This window comes from Paralichthys olivaceus, chromosome 1 (assembly GCF_024713975.1).
Source record: "Paralichthys olivaceus isolate ysfri-2021 chromosome 1, ASM2471397v2, whole genome shotgun sequence".
Lineage (NCBI taxonomy): Eukaryota > Metazoa > Chordata > Actinopteri > Pleuronectiformes > Paralichthyidae > Paralichthys > Paralichthys olivaceus.
The window spans coordinates 29,059,237-29,082,589 of NC_091093.1; the positions used below are offsets into that span (position 1 = coordinate 29,059,237).

At 43.5% G+C, this 23,353-nt stretch overlaps 1 protein-coding gene and 1 long non-coding RNA gene across 5 annotated transcripts in view; one reads left to right on the plus strand and one right to left on the minus strand.

The window, feature by feature from the left end:
- Positions 1–7,379, plus strand: part of LOC138411117 (uncharacterized) — a 67,747-nt gene extending 60,368 nt beyond the window's left edge. The window contains exon 3 of the long non-coding RNA XR_011243774.1: positions 45–7,379. This is a non-coding gene — a long non-coding RNA (uncharacterized lncRNA). The remainder of the gene's footprint in view (positions 1–44) is intronic.
- The window catches only part of tspan4a (tetraspanin 4a), a 121,105-nt gene that overhangs the window by 63,827 nt on the left and 33,925 nt on the right, over positions 1–23,353 (minus strand). The gene's annotated exons all lie outside the window — the stretch shown is intronic.

Sequence of the window (23,353 nt, forward strand, 5' to 3'; positions counted from 1 at the left end):
GTTTTTACTGACTTTTTTTTTTTACATGTGACATTCTGGTTCAGGTGGTTAATCCACTTTCTATCCACACCATGAAAGTTGGCCTGGGATAAGGAAAATGGACGTCCATGTCATGAAGTATTTGAGGAAGAAGCCGTCGTGAGGAACACACACATGCATCCACCGTTCTGCTTTCAAATCCTTTTTATCCATTCGTCTAAAGACATGAGAGGAATAATAAACGTTCACGAATGTTTAAATCTCGACCGTGACAGGCTCACACAAAACCTCCCTTGAATTTAATTGTGCAACACTTAAATTGGTGGGAGTTAATGTCTTTGGAGTCTGAGAACATCGGGAGGGAGCAGCGTTGGCACTTTAAGACGCACCTGCTGCTATCAAACGCTCCCGTGCAGAACAATCAGCCGACCTAATGACTCCCACCAGATGGAAGTGTGAGGAGAAGTGCTTCTATGGAGCTGTGGCCTCTGTTGGTCGTGTGTGGTCTTTGGGCCACGGATACGATTTGTGTATTACTTTCTTTTGAGGTCTTATCCGGCTTTAGAGAAATCATGGATGAGACCTTATCAGAGCGAACCAGGAGGTGTGTGGTAGAAACCAGGACACTGCAGCATGTAAACACCTCATCTGCGGTGGAGACGGTCAGAGATCAGGATCCTGGAGGCTGTTTGTCATCATTTACACGAGGATATGAAAGATGCAGAGTAAACATCACGTCTCAAGTCAGAACCAGGAAACTGAAGCGAATTAAACCTAAACTGTGTTCAGACATGAAAATGTACAGAAAATTGGAGTTTGCCTTCAACATGTGAAGAACGCAGCAAGCAGATGGGAAATTCCTCAGCAGCTGGTGAGGGAAGAGCAGCTGGAGGCAAATCTTGTGAAGAACACAGTATTTTTGTTTTCAGAACATCGACACCTGTATCGGCCCTTAAGGGTCAAATGCTCTCAAATCTCCAAACTGACGTCGTCGTTGGCGTCTTTTACGTGTGTGGCTCGTCTTTCTGGAGAATTGTCTTCTCACATGGGCTCAGACATTTTTCCTGCAGGAAGGAGCAGCTGACATTCTCACACACAGCCCCTCTGGAAATGTTCAGGAACATCTCCGGACTTCAGTGGATGTCTCAGAGCAGTTTACTTTTTCATTTATTTTCTGTAGCATGTTGAGATCTGTATGTTTTATCCTTCATTTTAGTTTTCTGTTCCGTCACCTTGTGCACTCCCAATGATTGATCCGGACTAATGTAGTAGCAGTAGTAAAACAGACACAACCCTGAGGTTTCCTTTGAAAGTTTACATTTTAAATTATAGAACAAAAAGTCAGAGAGATATTACACCAAAGTTACAAATGTACAAAAATGCCCAAAAGGTATTTTCACTTTTTGTCTCGTCTCTTGTGGTGAAGTCGAATCTGAACTAGGTCGGTATCTGCAGCAGCCGCAGCAACATGAGGATCTTGAATACATGTTTGCACAAAGGGAACAAAGAGAGCTTTCAAACATTATGTACATTGTCAAGGTCGTAACAAGAGTGAGGCCAAAACACATCTAAAGTCAACAACCAAGGCCAAACTGTCTTCTAGATGGAGGAGCGCGTTTCAAAAGGTAAAAACAATCAGACAGACAAAGAAAAAACAACTCTGTCAATAGCTCGATGGTTTTTAAGATGCTGTGCGGTCCCTTCTTTATTTCCTCACAGGTAAAGATTGTTCTTACTCCAGAGTTTCCACCGGCGGACATTATATCTAAATTAAACACTGACAGAATCAAATGGTCTCATTTAAAAGAAGCTGTAAACTATTTGTTTAAATCAGGTTCCACTTGTCAAAGAACCACCACAAACATGTTACACAGCAGAATACGCTAATCTAGGACGTTTGTCAGCGTTAGCAGTGAACGCAGCCATTTCTGAACAACGCAGAAACTACGGAACCTTTTCCTGTTCTTCCCATTCTGCCAGCGGGACGTATCATTGGTTAACCAGTCCCCGACTAGTCCTCCCAGTCGTTTCACCTGACGGATGAATTTCTCTGTGCTGCTGAAGGATATTTTTCTGCAGCACTAGACCAGTGAGCCTTCGCCCCTGAAGTTATTACTCTCTCGACAACACGTCATCTGAAGGGCTTGAACAAACAACTCTGGTGTCGTTTTCTCCCCCCAGAGACGACAGCGAGATTTCCTTTTTCCATCATTCCTGTTAAATATCTGCCGGCACGAGATATTACATTAAAATGATTTTTGCAGTTTGTGCAAAGCTAATTCGTCTCTTTAAAAATTTCACATATTTCAGGGAGGATGGTTTCACATTCTCTAAAGTTGACTCCTCCTGCTGATTAACGTTCAGCAGGAGCTGACGTGTCAGTGAGAGAGCAGTGTGGTATTTCTTCACACATACTCCCTCTCTGATTTCCACTAATGGCGCCATATTCCCACTCTGCCTTGTGAATGCCCTGTGGTGCATTCAGGTGAAACTAATGACAGATTGAAATGGCAATACCTACAGTGTTGGTGCAGCACTGAGTAAAAAAAAAAAAAAAAAAAAGGAAAACTATCCCTGAATGGAAATATGAGTGAATACGTAGCTGCTGCTCTCACAGTTTCTCGGGTCCTTCTGTTCTTTGCTGATAAAGGCGTTGCAGATGAAAACCACCTCAGTGGCACGTTACAGGCAGAAACAAATCTCTGACAGCAAAACTATGAGATCAAACAACACGGGGGGAGGGGTGGAGACGGACAGAGGGAGAGAGGGGGGGAGGTAATCGAAAACTCAGCGGACAGTGACCAATGAGACGTGTACGAGGGAATGGCGGTGGCATAACAAATCAGAAGTGGAGGACAGAGGAATGCAGACCAATGAGACCTGCCCTGCAGAGCAAGAGTGGCACAACAAATTATTAATGGAAAAAGAGAGGTGGGGCGTGGAGAGAGCAGAGAGGAGGAGAAAAGGAGCAGCGAAAGGAAAGAGTAACAAGGAGTGTCCCGAGAGAGCCGCATGTGGCAGGCGGCGTTACCGACCGGGAGGCAGGAGGCGTAATGCAGAGACAGATAGAAGTGGGAGGGAGCTCAGCGTGATGCAAAGATTCAGCGGGGCGACAAAGAAAAGAGAAGCGACAGATGAAACATCATCAAACAGCTGGCAGCCGTCGTTTGTTTCTGTGCACTCACACTCACGGATGCTCCACATCCCACAATCCCCCCCAAACAGAAACCTGCTCCAGTTTGTGTCGAGAGCAGCATCTGATGTTTCTGCAGGTCGAGAGTCACAGTGATGAGGATGAGGATGAGGATGAGGATGAAATGAGTTGCTTTTACTCAGAGAGACGGGAGGTCAGGGTGGTGAATGGACCTGGAGTCGAATGCTTTTAGTCTTTGCTTTCTTTTCATCCACTTCCCTCTTTCGTTGCTGCTACTGTCACGTGTAAGAATTCATCATCTCTAAACTGGAGTTAAAGATGTAATCCAGGGTTTTTGCAGAATCATCTCATATCGGCATCATCGTTATTTTCACCCAGAAGGTTTTGTTTTCATCTGGATTTGTTTGTTGGTTTGGAGGTTGTGAAAAAACTACTGGACAGATTTTCCTCGAAACGGTAGAAGGACGTAGGTCAGGGAGCTTTGCAGCTTTTTCGTTTATTTCTCAGAGAATAATTGAAATCTGGCATCTTCAGGGGAACTGATATTTCTGAGTGAAGCGGATCCAAATGAACATCTGGATGCAGTGAATTTAAATGAGGTTTCGTTAGACTGTCTCGTAGTTTTGTTTCTATATATATAACTGCTGAGATCTGTTAAAGCAGCTGCTCAAACACAACGGACACGTTGAGACTCGGTATCGACCGGATCACAAGTGGACAGCTCAGTGTTCAGGTGATGCATTTAACGTCCGAAGGATGTGGCCACATTCTTTTCACCGTGTGAAACAGAAATGCATCCTGGGACACAGTGAAGAATCGCCTGCTCAGCTGACGTCCTCTGTTCATAATGAAGTGACGCTTCTCAGTGTTTCCTGTGCATTGATCCATTTGTGGCACAATATTAACTGTGACTCCACATATTGAGTTTCTTTTTTTTTAAATGAGTAAAATCTCATTTAATTGTGAAGCTGAAAACATTGATTGGCTTAGTCCCTCTCGGCCTCTCTCTCTCTCTGTCTCTCTCTCTCTATCTGGCTAAAACCATTATCATTCGGTGTTAGCGAACAGAAATGACGTGCGTGTTTATTTGCATACAGAGCGGGGAAGTGAGATACAATCACAAGTGGTCAATGGAGACACATGTGAGATGCATTCTAATGTGGAGTGGCAGGTGTGAACTGTCGAGCTCAGATTGTAAAACTGAACCTCACGTCGGAGAGAAATCAGAGAGTGTGTCACAGAAACATGTTTGTCGTCCACGTTGTCCCCAGATCTCTGAAGGTGACCACGATGTTATTGCACCTTTTTAAAAATAATTTCCAGTATAACCAGGACTTTTAAATGTCTTTGTTACAAAGGTTATAGAAGATAGATGACAAGAACTGAGACATAGATGTGTAATGAATTTTTAAAAAGGTCCCTGATTGGAATCAACCCCGGGGACGTTGCAGAGTTTGTCATTTTAACTCCACCAGGGCACCAACGAAATGTCAAAAGAGGACTCGCTGGTGCCACCTTCAAAAATTAAAAAGTGTTGGTTGTTCCCATTTACAGTCTATAAAGACGGCTGACTGCAGTACAGCCCATGAGCCTCCTCCATGTTAGGGGATGGGATGTGGATTAAACGGTTTCAGTCGTCTTATCCCACTGCTCGTTCTTCAGGTGAGTTTGCTTTAGAGTCCTTACTCTCCTCCTCCTCTTCAGCTACGATCATTAACACCTCGTTCCATCAAGCCTCCCCCTTGTTTTGTTACACCTCTACCTCCCCCTCTCTTCCCATCATTAGCCTCTCTCTCCTCTCCCCAAGGACTCATGCATCCCTCCTACACCCCCCCCCCCATCCTGTTGCCTCTCCTTGCATCCTCCTACCTTGTCATCCTTTACCCTATCTGCCCTCCCTCTTTCCAGCTCCCCTCTTCATCTAATCCTTCCCCTCTCTTCTTCTCTCCCTCATCTTCATCCCACAGTCAACAGTTCAAATCACAGCCGTGTCCACCAGCCTTCTCAATAAGGAAAATCCACCTTGGGTGAGCGGGGCTTAGACTTGAGCTGAAGCAGCGCTGCCCAGAGGAGCGGACATATAGGAGGCTGTGTTAAGAAGAGGATTAATCAAATAAAAGGAGGGTTCTGAGCTTTTTATTGCTCACATCCACGATGCAGCTGCATAGCAGGGAGCCCTCTGGCACTGTATATCCATGATGGATATGCAGGTAATAAGATGGAGAGATTTGATGTGAATGTTTCAGAAGGTCTGTGCATCAAATAGAAAAAGAACGGAATGGGAAACAGTGGGGTGCAAATGAAAAAAACAAAGAAATGGGAGGTGTGGACCTGGTTGTGTGTTGTTGGGGGAATGTTGTACTTTACAGAATCAAACATTTGCTGTGAATGCACCGGGGAAGTAAAACTGGCACTTGTGAGGGGAGAGACGTGATCAAACGCAGCCCAGTTTGTGATCAGGCAAGAGGGAGCGTTAGCACGGAGCACAGGTTTTATGGCGCGGTGATATAAAACCAATCAGTCCCTGCAGTCCGGGTTGGGACAGTGTTTGTTGAACATGTTGATTGATCCATCCACTCGTCCTTTGAATTGGGTCGCCGAGGCAACCCCGCGTAAAACACTATGTCACAATTTGCAGCTCTGACTGACGTGCGATTGGTCGATTGCCTGTATTGGCCAGAACCTCAGGACCAAACGTCTACTCCTGCTCCAAATGATGACGTTGAAAGATGTTGAGATTCTTATTCAGGCTTTATCAGCTTAATTTCTGGAGAAATGTGTCGTCCATCTTTCTGTTCAGTCTGTAGTATCTTTCTGTGAAGAGTGATTTATATTTTAATAGGCATTTTTGTTTGACATTTTGTATTTGTATTTGAGATTGGGTTGCAGAGGCTCGTCCACGCTTTCCAGTTCTTCCCGATGAGATATGTAGTTCTGGGTCCACCCCTGGGTCTCCTCCCAGGTAGGCGTGCTTGATAAACCTCCAGTGGAGGTGCTCAGGAACGCATTCTCCCATTAGATTCCTCAATTGTCCACTTTCGACATGAAGGATCACGAGTTGTACGCAAGCTGCTCCCAGATGTCCGAACCTCTTACCCTATCTCTAAGCCGCATGACGATGAAAACTCATTTCAGGCACCTTGTATCTGTATCTGGCTCTTCTGGGCACTGCAAAAAAAATGGTTTGAGAAATCTGAAAGTCCAGCACGGTCCGACTCAGGATCTGCAAAAACCCTGAGATGGATTGAGATCCAGAAGCAGCTTGTGGAACTGAGTGGCATCAAGTGAGCACAAAAAAAAGAGAAAGCTGATGACAGAGAAAAAAATTATTTAATAATTTAGAACTCTAATTAATTAAAATCCAGACATAATTGCGATAACACATCTTTAGCTGAACTTTTCTCCATGTCATGAATGTCAAGGGGCCAATCAGCCTCCAAAGACACGGTGGGCCGCTCCTCCTAATTAAAGCGCCCCCTCCTGACTGCCCAATCACTCCATCTACTTCAGTAATTATCCAGACTGGGAAACCTCTTCAGTCTCAAGTGAGTTTAAAGGCTGCAAATCTCTCCATGCAGCTTGTTAATGTCTCAAGTGTCAGTCAATTTTACTTTTTTGTTGCTGTTTTCAAAAGGTGCACAGTGTGAGATTTCCACTAGTTTACAGCACAGATAACAGCCCTGCAGGGGTCTGAGGATCTCCGCAGACAGGACACAAGAGAGAAAAGGACTTTTTCTGGACTGCAACTCCGCACTTTGCCACCTCCTGCAATTTCGAGCTGAGAGAAACGGGGGCGACAGGTGGAGTAAACGCTCTGTGACAAAAGAGAAATAAAACTGTGGAGTGGCAGATTGCAGCCAGGGAAAGATCTTCCACATCCACCTCTGGCCAACAGCTGCCGCAGATGGAAAACTCAACTACTTTATTGTATTTATTCATAGTTAATGGATTTTTACTCAATTCACTATCCTCATTCAGTTATTTCCATCTTCCATGTTAAACCACATCCCTTTTTACAGGGTCTAAAATAGGTTCCGGGGAAAAGCTCACAAATTCAAGTTTAGGAATGCGTAATAAAGTTTTGCATCTGTAGTAATATTTTCTGTACACGATAAAATTTTGAATATATTTGAGCAGTAACGTTTCATAAAATCTGACATATAGATGAACAAATTTAGTATCTGTGCATGTAACACTCAAAGTACAAGATTTCTTGCTTCACAAGAGAATAAACACTTAGAACATATCAGTGAAAATGTATGATGCCTTATTTGGGTCATTAACGGTGAAATTGAAGTGGAGGGAGCAAATTCCAGAGAATCAAAATCTCAGTTTTACGTGACTTGTAACTTTATGAAGAACTTGGATATTGTCTGAGACTGAAATGACAAGTTTGATAGAAAAAGATCACAAACAAGAAATTTACAAGAAAGAAAAATTGGATTTAAATTTTCTGCATCATGAACTTCAAGGCGGTGACACATGGAGGGATATCGCTGACATCTGTGGGGGAAACTCTAATCTGCTTCAAAACATTTTTTTTTTCTTCTTCTGGATAAACCCGAGTCGTGGCAGCGTCTCCTCCACGTCTGGATGCCTCCAATGATACGGAGATTCTGTCACGTCTCAGCTGCCGGGGAGCTTGTTTTCACCCGTTTGTTCATCTGCAGGATTATGCAAAAACTGTTTGTCCCACACTTGGTGGAGGGCCACGGAAGACTCTGCATGTACAGACTCATATATTTGATTGTTTGCAGTTTGTTTCCTCCGGTAAACATATATTTGTCCCGTCTCCTCCTGTCAGTCTCTCTGTGTTTGTGACGTGGGCGTGGCACCGCTCACTCTTTCCTGTCTGACTTATTGACAATCTGTCTGCACACCTGCCATTCATCACCTGCAGTGAATCCCCCCCCCCCCCCCCCCCTCCCCTGCCTCTGTGCATGATACATCATCGCTCCAGTCAGTTCCTTTAATTTTCTCCAGAAAACCATTATTTCTTGGAGCCTCAGGATCACCTCACATTCTCCCCTTTGACTGTCGTGCACGACACTAAGTGCAACCCCCGGCTCGTCACTCTGCTCCCCCGCCTCCCGCCTCCATTCCGGTGGTGCAGCCTCACAGCTCAGCCTTCGGTCTCCGCTCGTCTCCGTCCTGCGAACAACCATCCCCTCTTTCCCCTCAGCCTTCAGCTGCCAGGTTCCTCATCTGCCCAATAAATATTCATTACTTCACTTGTACCTCTAATCTGCATCTGGGTTCAACCTTTAAAACAAACTTATCCTTGGCTGAAAAAATCACTATTACATCATCCAACTTAATGAGGTCGTCTGATGCAGCCATAAGAAAAGGATGTTTGTTTATTTATCTTGCAGACTCGTGACTTCATAATGTCAGAGACAAAAAACCAAAAACAAATAACAAATATCCAATCTTATCTGATAAGATGTACTTATACTTATACAGCGGCCCTAATGTACCGACATAAAAAGTCATGTTACCTCTATATTCAGTGGAAAACTCGGTGTAGTAATCTCATCCAAGGCTGAAATTATTTCATGTTGAGACACAAACTAAAAACTAAATTAAGGTTTGACTGTTTCACTCTGTTTTATATCATTGCAGTTTTATTGAAAATGGCTCTACTCATTGCTGTGGCTGTAAAAAAGCTGATAAGCATTGAACTGGTTTACTTTCCGTTTTGATTTTTTCATTATGAAGGAGACAAATGGACCATAAACCATCTTTATTAGTAAAATATTGTATGATATACACTTTGTGTTATACAGGCTACTCATGAAGAAATATATATTCCTCATTTTATGTTATTCTCAATTAGAATTGTTGGTTATTTCAGGGGTCAGTGAGATGTAACTCCCTGTGAGACCTTATAAAAACTCCAGTGACAGAATTCTAAATACCTTTAATTAGGATTTGCTGTTGCGTTAAAAACTTCTGTTAACACCAATCAAAGCCACATGAATAGTGCGTGTGACATTCTCTTTAGCGGACCTCTAAAACATGGCATCAGTTCAAAATCATGTTTATCAGCAGTTCTTGTGAAATCGGGAGCTCGGGCCTGAACAGTTTGATCAGTCAACTTATGGAAACATGCACAAACTCATAAAGGGAAGTTTTGCCTCGGCTCAAAAAGGAAAACACCACAACATTCAACAAAAATACGTCAACCTGACCCAAATACACAGTACGTCAGAAATACTCCAAATATATAAAACCCTTGCCCCTTGTATCATAACCTAAAGATAATCATGATATTCTTCTACAATTGGAGTCAGAGATCTTTGGGTTTTGATCATTGACAGGAAACTTTAAGCTCTGGGAGGCATTTCTCCAAACAGCTCTTATTTGAAATCATTATTTAACCCTGATAATTCCTGAGGTCTGTCTTTCTGTTTGAAGCTCTTATATCTCGAGAACCATTCATCTTATCCGCTTCGCACTTGTTAAGTTTAGTGCCTGAAGAAATGCGGTGAATTTGGTGCAACTGTGACATGTAACACCGTCAATATTAATAAACTTTGAATAACAGGTGACCAGCGTTCAGAGGCACCTGGGGCTTATTGATAGAAGAAACACGGGACCACGTTCTTAACGTATCAGCAGAAAAATGTACAGAAGCCGCAAGGAACTCCGAAGGCAGCAGAATCAGATGAAGTTACAGACGTGAACAACCTGTTTTTAAAGAACATTTAGTCGAAACAGCTGCTGCTCGTATTCTAGCGACTGAGAAGACGCGGCCGCTGGTAGATCATGTTCCTGCACTCGCAGCACACAGACCTCTACACTAACATTTCCTGTATCTCTTTGGAAAGATGCATATTTCATGAGGACATTTGGGTTTGAGCTTCATGTGTCCTGTCAACAGTTAATACGCCCCCCTGTATCACCTCACATCCCGCTGTGCCCCCACGTGACGCCTGCAACAGGTGTAATTATGATGGATGTCCTTCGTTCTTCTTCCAGAGATGGAGGGAACGGCCTCTGATCAGTACAAGACCTCACTGGGGATTTCACTGTGGCAGTGACAAAGGAGGACAGGGCAGGGGTGCCTCTTGGAAATATTCAGACGGAACCATGCTTCGCGGCGAGATTGATAGGACGAGCGTTCACCTCGTTGGAGAAGCAATTGCTCTTTTTTTTTTTTTTTTTTTGCCCGAGCTTATTATCGCGTGAAAGGCGAGAGTCGCTTTTGCCTTTTGCCAGGCCGGAGAGGAGTGCATGGGAAACGAGGAGGTCGACGATAACTGAGACACCTTCGGAGGACACTTGAATACTAAGTCATCAGTATGTGTCAGTTGCAGGAAGGTCGAGCCGAAGCCTTTGGCGGGTTTCCATCATGCTGCGGAGAGACAGATGGTGCAAAGCTGATAAATGTGACAACAGCATTGAGCGGCTTTGTGTGTAATCAAACCTTTTAGGGACTGTACAGAAATTATCAGGGAGAAAGGATTTTTATTTGACTATATTCAAGCTTTTTTAATGAGATTCATTTAGAAGAATCCCTTCATCATATGCAGAGGACGATAATTGCGTCATTGTTTCAGGCCTTAATTCTTTCCTCATAACTGTCAAGTAATGGAACAGAGGTGTCAGTTATGAAGACGGAACATGAATATCAGTGATGAAATTGATAATGCAGACCATAATTGTCAGTGTAATTTAATTTCCGTTATTACCTTAATGTTTCAAATGATTTGTTTGAACGGCGGCACGGTGGTGCAGTGGTTAGTGCTGTCGCCTCACAGCAAGAAGGTCTGAATCTTGGTTCCTCCCACAGTCCAGAGACATGCAGGGCTTCCTGGACTGTAAATTGGCTGTAGGTGTGATTCTGAGTGGTTTGTCTCCGTATGTCCGCCTCTGGTGGAGGCCAAAGACAATAGGAAGTAAATACTGACATCATCCAATGTATTTATTTATATAATTTATTTGTTTTTGACTCCTCAGCCGTGATGGACACAGCGACTTCTACAGCGTAGCGAGGCCTGTCATCTTCCATGAGGCACAGCTGAATCATTTTACTTTGTCGTTTTAAGCTTCAAAATTCAAATTTTACTTTTTATAGTAAATGAATGTTTTGTGTGTGTTCAGGAGACACTTTATTGTGTTAACGGTCGTTTTGTGCTGGTTCATAGTTAAAACCATCAGTGAGGTAGTGGTCACATTCCTCGGTGCAGGTTCGTCCAGGTTTGTGTCCGCAGCAGACCTGCCTATCGGTGAATATGGATTTTCACTGGTATCCCTCTGAGAGGCTGATATCGACCAGTAATATTGGCAAACTGATATATTTGTCGAGCTCTGCAATTGCTTGCCAGTCCCTCGGGGTCGTTAAATGAAGGTACGGTGGGGAAAAAATGAAACCACGGAGAACAAGAGAAAAAGAATTGGGCACTTTAGAGGAAAGAGGACGTTAATTGTGCACTAAGTATATATTTTTTGTAAATACTGAATCACCTGCAGGGCACAGCACTGAACAAACAAAACTAAAGGTTAAAAGCAACGGTGTTAACAACACTGATATTCTGCATAACCTGCAAAGTAATTATAGTATAATGCATTTCACAGTGAAATTATGCTACCTGCTCTGCAGGGGAGCAGTTAGGTTCAGGAAAGTTTCCAAGAGGAGACGATAACGAACATAAAATTCGTGCCTCACGCCTGATTTCTTTCTTTTTTTAAGTCAAGGCCAGCGTTAAAAGAAATTGTCGATAAAGAATATTAATGACATCAACAACGTCTTTTTTCATCCCTCCGTCCCAGTTGCAAAAGTATTCCTGCAGGCTGCCATCTTTAGGAAACATGGCGCTCAATACATTATCACGGCTTTTCCTTCCTTCTCTGTATCTTTAGCTCATTTTCCACGAGGAACGAACACTCAGGGCATAAAAAGCATCATCAAGGTGCTTCACGACGCAGCCAACCCTATTTTTCCGGAGCCCCTCACCCCCTGCAGCTTCCCCACCTGTTCCTGCAACCTCTCCACCTCCCCCGGCCCCCCTCCCTCATCCCTCATCCCTCGTCCGCCGGCTCCTCTGCACCACTCCACCTGCATTCCTCACAGGTCCCAAGGTGCGCGGGCATCCGCCACTTTGTGCCTGTACACCGTTCGGACTCTCTGCTGCACCACACTGCAGTTGTTTTCCCCCCTGCTGCTACAAGCGAACCTCGATTACACAAGCAAGGGCAGTAAAGACAAATAGCAACCCCCCCCCCCCCCTCCCTCCTTCAACCTCCTTCCATTCTGTCCATCTGCCTCCCTCTCCTTCTCTCTGTGGTAGTTAGCATTCTTCACCCAATCTCTATCTCTCACTGCCCAGTCCTTCCACCCCCCCACCCACCATCTGGTCCTCTCATATACAGACTATATGCTTCTTTTGGGCTTCACTTTAATCCCTCCCTCCTTGTCTTTCCTCCCTCCTCACCCGAACCATCAGCCTCTTTACTCTCAGCAGCGCTGCAGCGAAACTCTCCCGCCCTTCTCCATTTCCCATGTCGATAAGAAGATGGAAATGTTATCACTGTTGATGAAAACCTCTTTTTATAGCGCGCTGAATGAGCAGGGCCTCGTCTGTGCACCCTCTCACGGTCGTCGATGTGCGAAAGCGTGAAAAATAGTTTGACTGACAGCTCGCTGACAGAGCTGCACTGTAAGTGTGGAAGTGTTGGACTCGGGCGGATGTGTGAAGACGGCACGGACGCTTCCAAAGGAAAAATATTAAAACCCATCTCCAAGAGGAGAAAGCAGCGGCTTTCATTCGCCGTTTTCTTAAGCTAAGACACAAACTTGTACAAAAGGCAGAATACGGCTTTGAAATGTGTGTCAACTGCTTCATTTAAAAAAGTGAAATCACACGTGGAGACGCTGTGCAAACACACTTTGAACCTGTCGGGTGTCTGAAAGGTTTCTGATGACAGGATGTTTCTCCTTTTTTTTTTTTAAATGGCTGAGTATTTCTGAAAGACACAGAATTACAGAGCCGTCAGTTTTGCAGCGGATCGCGATGTTGAAGGAGCGTGACAGTGGCAAAGCAGGTGCTGAGCGTAATTACATCGTGAAGATTGTTGGCATAATCTAATTAAAGTCTCATGCTTGACATTCGACAGAGATGAAACTTTCTTCGTGGAGCTCCTTTGTCAGAAAAAAACCCATGTGGTTGTACATGTGAGATTAGCCGTGACACGAGAGGAAGCGTGTTCCTGATTTGATGATGTGGAAGGTCCTCGGAGGTGGGGGGGGTGGGGGTTGACGTGATCTACGAGAGGAGTTGTTTACTCAGTTTTCCGGCTCTGACTCATTGCTTGATATCACACCACCTTTTTCTCACTTTGTTGTCTTGCTCCATTTTCTGCGATAAAAGCGACTAAAAATATAATTTTTTTTGCGGATTCAGAGGTTTGTGTGGAACTATTGATCCCTCCTGTTGTGGGAATGTGTGTTCAAAAGGGGATTTTGTTTTACACTTGAAGATCAGTTAACTTGACACTGGATGTACTACCCGGGCCCCGTGAGGTGTTTTCCTGATGTTTTGACAGGTCTGGTAAAAAAAACCCTGGCAGTGTCATCAGTGGTTATTTTGGGACCGGAGACCACAGAGCGATGAGACACTGAGTCTGTGGAGGTGTGGAGTGAAAGATGTGGCCTTCACCCGTTCAGACACACTTTAAAGAAATGATGCTGTTGTGAAAAATGCTTCTGCTGCTTCATCCCAGTGTGAGTGACTCACTGATCTGTGATGGTTTGTCTTGTTTACATGTCACTGATTTAATATTCAACCTGTTGTTTCTATTAGCTTCACCAAAGGAGGTTACGTTTTCACCCTTGTCCGTTTATTCGTTTGTGGGAATGTTTCGCAGAAACAACTTAACGGATTAGAACATTACACTTTGGTGCAGATCTGGATCAAGGGGCAGGTCCAGGTATCTCAGTATTTTTATTTTTTTTTACATTTTCACCATTTTCCCAGGAAATAATTCATGGATCTTGGAAAAATGTAGAGACCTGATATCTATGATTGTGTGAAATTTGGTGCTTCTTGGTTAAATTAAATTTTGTGCCAATGATAGGAGTCAATTTCCCATTTTGATATGTCAAGCCCATTATTTTCACATTTAGCAAATACGTCTTTATCTGATAGATGCAGTGCTCGTTGATCAACGGACAGAACACAGAAATTGAGTAAAACGTTTAAATTTTTACATAAAATAGTGAAGCCAGGGGAAAAAAATCCCCATTTCACTCAATGTATATTTGAATTAACTTCAAAGAAAATAATGTGGAAGTTGAGGCGATTTCCTGTGAAACTAAAAAGGGAAAAATCGCTTTCTTCTCTAGTTTTTAAGCCCATCTTTGTCTTTCTCTTCTTTCATTTCTTTCTTTATCCTCCTTTGTCCTCTTCTCAATGAATACAAGTCAATTCTTCTGCATTTTAAACATTTCTTTGTGTTGTTATCATCGCGCATGAGTTGTCCTAAAAGTTTGACTTGCCTGGTCCTTTCTCACTGTGAATAAGCCCCGTGATGGGAAATATCTCCTGACAGTGACAGAGGGAGCGGATTCCCCACAGACGTAACAGAGACCGAGGAGAGTTTGGAGAATATCAATAGAGAGGAACTTTTGCAGAGAGAGAGTGAGAGAGAGAATGGGAACATCGCAACAACATCTCAGAAATAAATTCGGTTTCTCCCTGTTTGGGTTTGACATTACTTTAATACCACTGCTTGTTCCAGGGCATTAATGACTTGATGTATTTCCTGACGTCTCTCCAGATTTTTCCTGAAAATGCCTCATTGAGGATACGAGACGTCCTTGGAAATAATCACGGGAGCCAAACAATAAAAGGAGTTTCTTCTTTTTGTTTTCTTGACAACTAGACAGGATCCTAACGTATCCTTTGTCTTTTTTCCCTCTGAGTCCTTCTGATAATCAAGACGGGCTTTGTTTTTGTTTGCGTCGCAGAACAAGTAGTTTTGTTCCCCGGTCGGTCCCTTTGGCTTCTCCCCTGCAGCCGCAGCAGGATCCGCTCGGCTCTGATCAGTGTCACTTGGCTGTTTATGCATTCCACTTGGGACTCCACTGCAGCCCGGACTAACAACAAGTCCTCCAACTTCAGCGACCATGTAGATCAACCGCCCTCGGATACAACCCACAGGAATGCGCCATGCAGCAGGCATACAGGCCGTCACTGTCACGGTAACAAGAAGAGACACATGGGAAATTATCCCTGAGGAATACTGGGCTACTTTTTGAATGCTTTTAATTTTGCCTTTATGCACCAAACAAACGTTCTGATGTGAGGTATCTTTTTTTTAAGCACAACATGTTTTATATAACCAGGCAATTAAATTTTGCACTTTGACGTTTTTGTGATCGACATATTGGACCTGAAACACACGCTTTGATCACGCTGGTGTGATTGCAGACTCCGAAGAATTAACAGTGATCCAATCTTTAGAGCCCATTGAAAAATTAAGATTAGAAATAAGATAAGATAAGATTTCATTTATGGTTCTTTCTTAAGAGGTAATTGACACAGCAAGGAAGTGGCAGCGCAAGAGAGAAATATAAAGATAAGAATAGAAGCAGAGAAAAATAGTAATACGATATATAAGGCTGTTTTTTTTCAATGTGCAATATAAGAATAAAAGTCTTGTAATGGTGCATGAAACCATATTTTCGTGCTTCCGGTGTAGACAACAGATATCTGGGCCAAGACTCTATTTTCTCTTCCCTGTTTATTGTTTACACTCCAACGTCTAACTAGTTTATTTCATCACACGAGCCGAATGTTTCTCACAGTGCACGGTCGTACTTATTTTAGGTCCAGACAACATTAACAATCAGATAGCCGATGGATTTCAGTCGATATGATCTTCGCCTCTTTCGCTCTCCACGCCGCCTGCAGGCAACCGAAGCTGGTCAAACTAGAAATGAAAACCAGAAGACTTGAGGTTTTAAAATCCTGCCCCTCGCCTACAGATTCTGTAAATTCACATGTAGACTCTGTTTAGAGAGATTAAGAGCAGTCTCCAGTGTTCATGTCCTGGACTTTGTGAACCCCTTCATCCACTCTGACCTCATCCTAGCAGACATGAATAATTCAGAGGATTTCTTGCTGTTGTAAAAGCTTCTGTGTAGAAAACCTCCCGCTGTGTTGTGCACGTGTGAAAAACAAACATGGACCCAATTCTGTGGACTTCACCTTCGGGTCATGTCTAAAAACAGCTGTTGTCACTGCACACTGTCACTTGCCTTCTTCCTTTGCTCCCAGCCTCATTACTGCCCCCGTTAGAGGTTGTCTTACAAAACACCGTGGGTCACATGAAGCTGCACAGAAGACCCTCGGACTCGTTTTCTACGGGACACCACGCTGTCAATTAGCTGCATCGAGCTGCTTTTTCCTCCCTACGTCAGCAGACTTGTTGGGGTGTCAGAGCTCACAGCCTCCATCTGCTCTCCATCTGTAATGAGGCGGACCCACAGGAGTCTCTTGTGCACGGGGGGTTAACAACCCACTGCCGTATACGACCAGCACAGCAAACCAATCCATATGCACATGCTAGATACACCCCTGTCTTCCACTTACACCACATATCATCATCCACGCGGCCTCAGCTTCCAGGCCGGCTTTTCCGTGGATCCCCGTCTACTTATCACTACCGCCTCGAGCAGCTACACATGGTCGGTGGAGTAAAACAAAGTGGAATCGGAGGGATTATGCTTGACTCTGGGTAAATCTCACTGAAACGGATGATTACTCAATTCACTGTATTCCCCGACCACAACATGTGTGCTGGGGCTCAGGCGTGTGACATCTTCATCCTTTCTTACGGCGCAGAAAACAGACAGCCACCTAAAAGACGGAGCCCGCGACGAGCTGTTTTCACTGTGTGCTGCGCATCGCTTCGACACATCCAGTCCTCAGGCGTCCAATATGAATATTTAAAAAAGTTCATGACTCAGATCTGTCAACTGTTATTACTCAATACCTGTTAATTGAAGCACACTAGCAGTGACCCTTCGAAGGACATGGTGTTCTGAGTTTGTATTTGCTTTTGGAAGCATTTTTTAAATAAATGCAGCATTATGTACGTTGTTTTTTTTGTTTTTTTTAATTATATTTACCATATAAAATATACACATTTAACCTGTTTTCGTCAGATGTCCTTTGTTGCCATGGGACACGAGGCCATCTGCGCACACAGAGCAGCCTCATCGCCATCGTGCCAGACTGACGGAGCGGGGAAAATGATTCACTGTCAGAAAACTGACAAGGTGGCGAGCCCACATCCCTCACTAGACGCTTGCACTCAGTCTCTGGGCTAATCTGGCTGAGAGTGAGCTCTTCTTCACAAAAGCAGCGTAGTGAATGCGTGTTGGAGAGAACAAACGTCAACATGTTTACTGTTATGGGGCACGCTATGTAAAGAGTATAACGCTGCTGAAGAAGAACAGTGTAAACATACAGTAGGTGGAACGACTCGACGCTGGGGAAATACACTTATTTACTTTCTCTTCACAGTTAAATGTGAGGATTTCCTCTCATTTCTTTATCAATAAACCCCCAGCAGCTGGTTAGCTTAGCACAAAGACGACTAACACCTCTAAACACATTACATGGTGTTTGACGATGTCTGGTGAGGTTACAAATTCAGTCCAAACAATTCGATAGCAAGTGTTACTTCTGATGTCACCTCAGCCGAGGACGTTATGTTTTCATCGCGGAGGAACCCAGTACAGTGTTTCTCATTAACTATGTCGACTGCGGCGGCTCGTCAAACTCCAACTGCTCTTCATACTTCTCACGAGAACATAGGAGATCTGTTGCTCACTTGCTGCGTTGTACAGCTGTGTGCAGCACCATCATGCTTCCACACGTTTGCGCTATGGTCCAAAGAGTTTTTACCATCCACGCAGTCGGACCTGGTCAGCTGCAGTACCGTGCGTGAACGTAAGTGACATGCAATGCAGTTCTTGTGCATGTGGGAAACGCTGCTTTATTTGATTCTTTTTGGAACTGGTCTGAACAAACGGGTGGATGCAGGGTTTGTTTTGAGTGGGCGAGACAGTTTTTCACCATCACTGACAAAGAAGCTCTTAACGTCAAACTCTTCATATTGATCAAAGTTGTTATTTCTGAACATGACCGTACGACAACTTTCCCGAATCCATGTCTGTATCTATTTTCAGTTTTTCTCAAAGCTCTGATTGGTCAACGGATTCTCTCAGCTGCAGAAACAGACTGGAAGGAGCACCACACCAAACCTTTAGATTTCACTGATCACATCAGAGGAGTGTGTCCGATTCAGACGTCTGCAACTGGGATTTACATCGTTCAATAATTTCCATGATCACAGACTTCTCTCACACAGAATATATCAGTACTTGGTACTTTTTTATGTTCCTGCGTGTGTCTGACGCATACATGCTGTGTTTGGTAACTTGAATATAACGCAGAGCAATGGTGATAGAAGCACATGAAGTTTTAATGTTATAAAACTGCCTCAGGACAATCTTATTCTTATCAGAGCAAAATGAGATGTGAAGTGTGTTGGCAGCACACAAAGGGCACAGGCCGTGTCGTCAGTAGCGTCAATACAATTTGCAACTTTGCTCAACCCTTGAAAACGAAGCTGGAAAAAGTCATGATGTTGGAGTGTCCATGGAAACAACACGAGGATGCAAAACTCCCAAAACAGACTTGAGATCAGTTTATTAACGGAATGTTATCGTGTCACTGACGTACATTTTCCTTTCAAAGGTCTTTCCAGATGATTAACATGAGAGAGAAAATAGCTCGTAATAAGTTAAAAGAACAAAAGGAGCTTACGTGTTTAATTAATGTGCTTCTTTACACATCTGAAAGATATTGAGGGCAGGCGCAACGCTGTCCCACATTTTGTCTAATTGTTCAAAACAAATTCAGTTGAAAAAAGAAAGAAATTAAGAATTTGTTCTTATTCTACAATAAACTAAAGACGACCGAGGATGCACATGTTTAATTTATCACGTCACTGATTCAATCTAAAGCTTCATTAGTCTCATTCCCAACAACCTGTTAGAACATGAGACACACAGGTCACGTGTGTTGAAGATCACAGGTGAGAACGAATTAAGTCACAACCTCACATTGACAAATTTACTTTCTGTTGCTTTTCATGGAAACATGAGGAAAATTGGATTTTAAACAGCTAAAGTATTCAAGTAGGTCAGTGTAAACAATCTGGCGTCTCTAAAAGCTGAAAAGTTGAATCAAAGCGGTTTGAGTGTTAAAACTGGCAGCGATGATAAAGGCAGAGCAGCCGCACTGAGCCGCCACCTAAGTCTCTCTGAGCCAATAAAAACCCAGCTGAGCTTTATCGAAAGTATCATTTCCACAAAATCTGTCAGAATAAAAACTTTGCTATACTTGAGTTGATTGTGTTTATTCAGCATTAACTGGATTGATCACTTATTTTAGTTTGAATCACATCGAAACAGACGTCTTACCACCAGAAACTCTCTAGACGTCCTCGCCGGCGTCTTTTCTACGTGTCTGGCTTCACTTCGTTATCCTGAGATATTTGTTATCGTCCTGTTAGAAACCTCATCAACACACCTACTCGCTCGCAGTGAATGCTGCCGGGGTCTGCTGCTTCTAGAGAATTCTTACTTGGGAGCTGGCCGAAGAAACTCCAGAGAAAGTCGAGAGGCTCTCACTTGAACATTTGTGTTCACACATGCAGCCCCTCTGAGAGAACCTCTAGAGAACCTCTGGAGAATATCCGGAGCTGAGCACATGTCTGAAAGCAGCTATGCTGATAATAAACTGAAAAGAGGACAGAGAATGAAGACATCCTCACTGTTCCTGCTTCTGCCTCCTGTCGGAGACGTTTGTGGGTGAGACACTGTGAGCTTTGTGCACAAACATGCCAAACTCAGCAAATGCAAAATACAAGACTATTATCTGGACCAGTCATGCTGTGTGCCCCCCCCTCCCCCCCGGCCCGGCTGCAAATCAATGTGCTGTGGGGCAGTAGGGGGGCCGGGCAGGGGTGTAGGCATGGCTGACAGATCTCAAATCAGTAGAAAGGCAATTTCTATTGATCTGGCGAAATCAGCGGAGATGGATGAAATCCATTCTCAAGTCTGACAATCCACGGCTCCTCCGCTGGGCTCTGACCTACATTATTATGACAAGTAAACACAACTTCAGAGACACGTCCTCACTCTCTTCCCTTTGGCTGCCGTCTTCCTATCTCCTCTCTGTCCCAGTCTCACCCACTGATGCGTCTGCCGCCGCCGCCGCCGTCCCACCGAGGTGTGGAAAAGCCACATTTATGCTAACGAGATTAATTAAAAAGTGGCTGTAAATGAGTCTTATTTTAGTATTTCGTAGCTGTGGGGCGCCTTTCACAGCTCTGTGGTGGCTTCCGCTGAAGAAGATTAGCGTTGTGCATGAGCGCATATTTTTGAGTTGCCCACTGTTGCAATTTTACGGTAGAGTCATTGCTGCTACATTTAGAGGATAATCAGCGATTGTCCTGGAGCGCAAAAATCCATCTCTCCCATTTCATATGTAAAAGTTTTGACGTCTTTTCTGGGAAGAAGTGATACCAAGGCTTCTCTCACCCACAATGGAGCGCTGAGCTTGTTTCACACACTCACACAGTGATGGAAATTAAAGTAAGAGCAACTGACTGTCGCCTCAACTAAGTGAGGAGTCACTGGATTCCAATCTGAGTGAGACGTGTTGACTTTATTTGTGCCAAAGTGTGTGAAATGTATGTGAACACACACAAACACAAAGAAACACAGACCTTGCGGTTCATTGTCACACAGTGCTTTGAAAAAGGATTAGTTTCCATGACAATCAGCAGGATCATGCACCTTTTAATGATCTGAAGGAATCACACCAGGGATCAGACGGCTTCGCTCCACATTTGGGATCAGAGAGGAAGATGCACAGATTAAAAAAATGTGTATAATCATAACTGATGTGTGTAATGATAACTATAAGAGCCAATAAAAACTTTAATAACAGCACAATCATTAGCTTCCACCACCTCTAATATACAATAATCTAGCCCATACTGTTCTCAGGGGTTTAATATTCTAAGTTTTAATTTAAATGTTTAAGAAGGTCCGAGTTGAAAACATAAAAATCTGGGTTTGAATTTGGAGATTTAAAGTAAAACACACAAACACAATCGAGATGAATTGTTCCTTTTTAACCTGGAGGCACTCAGGTGAGTAATCTGCAGTTCATTTGCGTTTTCTCCCCATTTGTCTTTTCCTCTCTGTTCCCAGATACATCGTCTGAGCTGCAGAACAAACAGACGTTATAAATGTCAGCAGCAGGGAACATAACTTATACACTTGGGGACATAAAATCAGAGTGAAACCTGGGTTTAAACCAAACCGCTCCTTTTAGGCTTTGTGAGTAAAAATCCCTTTAAACAGATATTTACTTTTAAATATGTTTGGAAATCAGAAGAAATCTCATAAGTAAAAGATAACATGAATAACAACGTGACAGAGGAATGACGGCGTTCAGCTCGTCCTCGACCAGCAGCTCCTGACCTCAGTCACACCCCCGCTCTCACTAATTCGTCTCAGTTTGACTCTGTGACCTCTCGCCGTCGTCTTGACAGGAAATTAGTCAGCGACACCAACATACGGCGACGGTTTGTCCCACGGAAATCCTCACACCTCTGGTTTCTGTGTCACGAAGCTCCGTGCTGACTGAAAACGCAAATTCACCCGCTATGGAAACTTGACCTTTTTTGGTTGCTGATTATGAATAATGTCTAAATGTCACTTGCTTCACGACACAGAGAATTTAAACTTTTCTTGCTGCACTTGAAACAATCGATTTTTTTCGTAAAGCGTTGAATATATTTCCGATTCCTTCAGCAACGTTTTATTTCTTTGTACCCACTGGTTTGACAGTATTAGTATTTTAAAGAAATACCACAACTACTTTGAGCTGCAAACAAAATCATATTACATTCATGTTAGTTTTAATATCACATTTACATAACGAGTGTTTAAAAGTCAAACTCAGCAGACGAGAAGCCTCAACTTTCTGACACAATAATCTGCGTGCTGCTATTGGAGCGCTTTGCTTTTAGCCTTAGCGAAGGAAAAGAGCAGTGGGGGATCCCAGCACTGCGGACTGAAGGCATTTTCTTTAATTCCCAGCAGAGACTCTTCAGCCAAATCTTAAGTTTACATTTAAATCCCTGGGGATCAGGAGGAAGTGGAATATTAGCACATCCCCGCCCTCGGATCGAGAAGTGTAACTGAGCACAAACTGTTCATCTGTAGATCAGCAGGTGTTGAGTGTTCGATAATGAAATCTTTAATTAGTCTTCCTTTTACTTGTGCAGAATGACACCGACAGGCTCCCTCTGTCTTTCATGTGTCCTCTCACTCTGCGTGTTGCAGTGTTCGTCTAAAGCTGTTGAGCTTCATATAAAGTGACGTGGATATTAACACTTGCTTTTGTGTGTGTGTGTGTGTGTGTGTGTGTGTGTGTGTGTGTGTGTGCACGCGCAGTTTGTCACTTTTCAGTCCAGCTGACGAAGCGTATCTGCAACATGACAAACTCCTGGACGTGCCCTGAGTGCGACAGTAAAAAACTGATTCTGCTGGTGATTATTTTTGTCGTCCATGCTGCCTCTCGCTGGTAAAGTGGCATTAGACGACTCTTTTTGCTTTAACGTGTCATTATGGATTAAGTGCTGACTGCACAGTGTAAAGGCTGTAATGCATTTAGATTGGTTGCTTATAAACTTTGCTTTCACTCTGCAATTCTCTCTGCAACTTAATTCTATGGAAGAAATGAGGAGCGCAATTTAAGACACAAAGAAAATCTGTTTGCCACAAGACAGGAGGAGGAAAACGCTTTTATTTTCCCAAGTGTCTTTTACCAGGTAATGAAAACACCGGACTGTGCAACAACTGGTGTCATCGTTGAAATTGTCAGCGGAGGAAAGGACACTTAAAACCCTAGTATTTATTGGAACCGTCTCTATTGTGTAGTGCCTTTTATTTGTAAAAACACAAGATAATATGATACCAACTCAGTTTGCTTTATGTCTAAAACAAATAAACAAACTCAGAATGTGTTTTCCTCCTGATGCTCCCACACTTAACTACCTGTTACTGTGAGAAATCCTGAAACTATGTTGTAAAATAATCTTTCTTGTTTCCAAACTGGTGTT